The 4,997-nt window shown below is 38.9% G+C and overlaps 1 protein-coding gene across 3 annotated transcripts in view; it reads left to right on the forward strand.

The window, feature by feature from the left end:
• The first annotated feature begins 295 nt into the window (after positions 1-295).
• MYH11 (myosin heavy chain 11) overlaps positions 296-4,997 on the forward strand; it is a 547,944-nt gene continuing 543,242 nt past the window's right edge. For all 3 annotated transcript variants that reach the window (XM_044089163.1, XM_044089164.1, XM_044089165.1), the window contains exon 1: positions 296-400. The gene's annotated coding sequence lies outside the window, so the exon portion shown is untranslated. The remainder of the gene's footprint in view (positions 401-4,997) is intronic.

The raw sequence follows: 4,997 nt of genomic DNA on the forward strand, positions 1-4,997 counted from the left end.
GTGTGTGTGTCTTCATAGTGTGTCCTTCCAAGATTTGTTATTAGTACTTTTCAGTAATCAGCATCTGCATACTAATAGATGCCCGGACATCAAGAAATTGATAGTTTTAATAAAAATATGTACAGAAAAAAAGTTCCTAAAGTATTGCATGTGATGCTATAGCAGTGGAAGGTAAACCTTCAGCTCTTTAGAGCTTGGAAATAGGATGTCTATAGATGTGGTGGGGGGGGGGGGGGTAGCTCAACTCCGCCCCTTTCCACTGAGTCCTGATTTAAAAAGTGGGGGCTGGCCGCAAACTTGTGGTTTTGGACTGTTGCAGCTGTGGTTCCTACAGGTCCTGGACTTTCCCAAGACAGACGTCCGGCACCAAATCCATAAGTTTACATACAGCAGGAAATCCGTAAGTACTAAAGAATAAATCCATTTAATGTCACGAACTGAGGCTTATTGGTATCCTAATATTTTTTGATTTCATGTTAATCTGTTTTGTCCGTCAGTATTGCGGTTTGGAAGTACATGCATTGATCCTGTGCTGAGGGAAGTCGGGGGCTCTGGGTATGAGTATAACCAATAAGTTATTACTCCATCCAGAGACTTAAGATGCCATGACAGGTAACAGTTTAATCCTGGAAATGGGTGTATATTTTTTTTCATTTATTTTCATGAAAAATACCCATGAATCGTGACTGGCACCTTGTGCGCCCTAAGATCAGTGTACAAGTTGTGACTTAACCGGGTCTGCAGTTTATACATATGGAGATGCAGTAAGAGAACTTGTGTCTAATTTAGGTGACCTCACCTACATTTCATTGTTTAATTTTTGTTTGGGGGTATATTTACTGGTGGTTCATGCTGAATTACCTAAGATCCAGTCTGAAAAATGCATAATAACAAACCTGTCACATTTTCTTCTGTCTAACGAGAGTGAAACAGTCACCGTCAAAAGGAGGGATGGGAACCTTTGGCAATAGTATCTACAATGTTGAAATGTGTTGCATGATTGCGTATTCCTGCTGAATAAATGTCGGAAATGTGACCTCTGTATTCTCCCATAAAACAATCTGAAAACTGTATGCATGCAGGCTGGCTTGGGATAAGTGTTGACATAATAAAGTTAATTATGAGGGCTCAGCTATCATACCCCTACTCATAATGTTGCAAAGGACCGCATTTCAGTCAGCTATCACTTGTAATATCCAGCTGATCTGACAGTAATTTATCTTTAATTCTTGAGTAGTACAAGGAGTTATTCTACTCATCAACTAGGAGACTAAATCAAACCGCCGATCTTCCAACGCCTTTTTTATTTTGCTTGTTTCCAGCTGATAATTAATACTTCATTCACACACTCTTGTCATTCGTTCACAATTGCACGTACTTGCATTTCCCGTTTCCATCTTTATGCAATTTATAATTCCGGGAGAAACCAGAGCCTATCCAGCAAGTAATGAACTCAAGGCAGAGAAATTATGCAGGACGGGACACCAGCCTGTTTCGGCCATTATATACTCCATCTCGCTTCACCAGGACACCAATTTAGAGGTTCGCCAGTTTTCCCAACTGCTTGTCTTTTGAGATGTGGGACTTGGAAGAAAACCCTGCACAGACAGTTATGCAGGCTACTCATCCTGCTTCATTAAATTGTATCGTTTTCTTGATAAGATTGAGTGAATTTATATGTGCGTACCAAATATTTTGCAATTTAACGAATTCTACAAAAGCTGCTTAAATATAGGTGTTATAAGATGCTCTTGTTACTGTATAAAATGAGGAAATGCTCGTGTTTTCTTCTTCCACTTGTAATTTTTATGCTAGTAGTGGTACAATTGATCGTGCTCATGTGTTGGCAGGTGTGAAGCTGGCACCCGGTGTTCCACCGTGCCCATTAAAGCTGTATCCGAGTCTAACAGCAGAGGGCACTGCACGGCACTTTACCTAATTATTTTTGCCGGAAAAGGACTTGATGAAATTAGTTTTCCTTTAAGGGGTAGACTTATTATAAGTTGTATAGCCGTGTGTCGCAGCTGCTGTAATTTAAACACGGAAATTTTTTGCATTGCTTCTCCTGGATGCCGATTCTCTACCGATTTTCTTCGTAGAGTATGCAAATTATTAAATGATTGAAATAAAGCTGTATGTACACATTATTAAATAATTGAAATAACTCGATACCCTTATTTATTATCAATAGATATATGGGATCTAGTATCTGAAAATCTTTGACTCATAATAATAATAATAATAATAATAATAATAATAATGTTCAGAGGCTGAGAGGGTACCCACCACCTTTCCAGATCCAAAGATGATTGAATGTCCCAGTATAATGTGATTTGCATGGATAGGATGCAGCCTTCCCCCAAGCCTGCGCACAGTTCTCACAAATTATTTTTGCAGTCCTTTTACAGCAGTTTTTTGAGGTATTTTACAAATTATCTAACTGGCACATGTAGCTTGTTTCCACCTTCTGCCTTTATGCAGACACAGAGATATAAACTATCTGGTAAAATCTGGTTGGTATTTCCTGCTATTGACGTGATTAGCTGTATGATGGTCAGAACTAACTTTTTTGCAACAACCTGCTTTCTATAATAGCACTGGGTTTGGAGAAAGGAATGACAGCTGTTGGCTTACAATCTCTGACGTTCTGTGCAGTGAAACTGTTTTATTTATGTGAAAAGCAAACATTGCCTTGCTGATTTTACTGTTTGCCTTTATTCCTCTAAACATGGATTTGACAGCCCTGTGTGTTGCCGGCCGGCATAGTATTCCCTAAATGGTATTTGTTTAGAAACTGGTTATCTTTACATTTTTTGCAGGAGAGATGGAAAAAGAGCATAACCTCACCATATATGGCATGATCTTGGACTTGGTTGTGGAATCCACAGGGTAGCAATGACTTTTATTGCACTAATGAGTTAACTTAGCTGCATCGTTATTAAACTGATAACTTGTGGACGGAATGGAACATTTTCTGCAGTTGTTACTAAATGATGAACACAGATGCATACATACCATAAACTATTTACTTTTTTCTGAACATCATAACTTGATTACATTTTAAACCTTAATTCTTTTCTCTTCTGCATGAAATCCAGCTTGTTTGCAAACTTTCAAAACTCCCCACTTCCTCATCCAGCTACTTTCATCTATACCTGTACACTTTTCTATTTATTTCTTTTCTCCTTCACCCCCTTGAATTCCCCATGTCTGTTTAATGTAGCATAATTTCCATGATCCTTTCTTTGTGTATTAAGAAGCTTCCATTTTGTACTCCCAACTTCATTTGTTGCTTCATTCCACCTCACATTTAAAAAAATGTTCACATCTCTCACAAAGCTATCATCTTCACACTAAATAAATTAATTCACCACATTAATCTGTTGCTCCCTGCAACCATGGAAAGTATAGTTACCAAAGATTCATTTTTCTTGCTAGTCATCTAAGGCATGGAGGTATAAAGCCCTGACTACTGCCCAGTTAACACCAGTATGATAGCTGCCTGTATAGTGGAGGATCTGTTGAGAGCAGATAGCGGAGTAATGAAGCAACGCATGCTCGCCTTTCCCAGACATAGGCTGGGCAATCATATTCTAGATGCATATAACTTGGTTTAACAATGTACATCTTACAACACTTAGACGGATTGTGAAATCAGGTGACACCCCATGCATTGACTCCCTGCATTCCCTAGTCTTGGACATCTGCAGGCATCATCAGAAGAAAGGTAGGGCTATAAAGCAATCCACCCACACTCCTGGTATATGTGACCCGTGACCCTAGAGGAACAAATAGATGATAAGGTTGTTACCCAAGAGGAGCAAATGGGTCAGTACAGCAGTTATAAGGAGCCTAATAGATAAAAGGGTATCGGAGCAAAAAAAATAAATAAATAAAGAAGTTAATTATCTTATCTTAGTGGCTATCCTTTGCCTCAGTTCCACCAGATTTAACCTTTTCTTTCTATATGGTATCTAGAACTACAAACAGAACCATAAGAGGGACTCACTAGAGGGCAAGCTAACCAATGCCTCCTGAAGTCTGTGTCCTTTCGTCCTTTCTATACACCCAGCACTTGATTTGCCTGTAAATTAATTTTAAGCTGTTGAGCTGCTAACCATGTGAATGAAATGGTCTAGGTCAAACCCTTTTAAGCCACCACTCAGGCCACTGGGGCAAGGGTAGATGCAAAATATATAGACAGTTTAGAGTAGCCAGTCAAATGAGGCAGGAGGAATCTGAAGTAACTGGTGAAAATCTACACAGACTTGATGAAAGCATGCAAACCCCACACAGAAAATGACCAGAAGTCAGGACTGAATCTCACATGTCCAGCATCTGAGGTTTAGACAGTGACCAGAAGTCAGGACTGAACCTCAGACCTTGGACACATGAGGTAAAAATGTTAACCAAAGAGCATGTGTTGTTTTTCCAAACATTTTTCTGCATTTTTCAAATCCACATGATGCTAGAGATGACAGCAACCTCTCCCCCAGAACTTTCATCTTGTAACCTATTTAGCTAAGGCTCTCCTATTCCATATTTTTTTGCTATGATTTCCTTCCATTATGTGCACCAGTGTGAGTCACCGTGTACCAAAGATGTCAACCTGTTCACTCAAGAATCATGGATAAAGCTACAAATTATGAGGGGCAAAGTCCTCATATAAGGGACATCTTTTTATTTACAGATAATGCTTAGAAGGCTGTTGTAATAAATGGAGTGTATTAACACACATTTTGTACAGAACATGAAGCCTTTAAATGTTTTAGTGAATTCATTTGTTTACTCCAAAAACGCAATTTTTAAAGGAGACAGAGCAACATTTGTGACAAAATCTGGACAGATAAGAGATATGCCTCGCACTTTGTAATGATTTCTACATGCTGTCCATCACCTGGCAATTTGCCATTCTGCTGTATCAAGTATCTTCACAATCGCTTTCATGTGCCTGGCAAACACATTTTTATTGTTTTCTTTACTGTTTTATATACATA

The sequence above is a fragment of the Protopterus annectens genome, chromosome 12.part0, assembly GCF_019279795.1.
Source record: "Protopterus annectens isolate FY-2018-M chromosome 12.part0, PAN1.0, whole genome shotgun sequence".
Classification (NCBI taxonomy): domain Eukaryota; kingdom Metazoa; phylum Chordata; order Ceratodontiformes; family Protopteridae; genus Protopterus; species Protopterus annectens.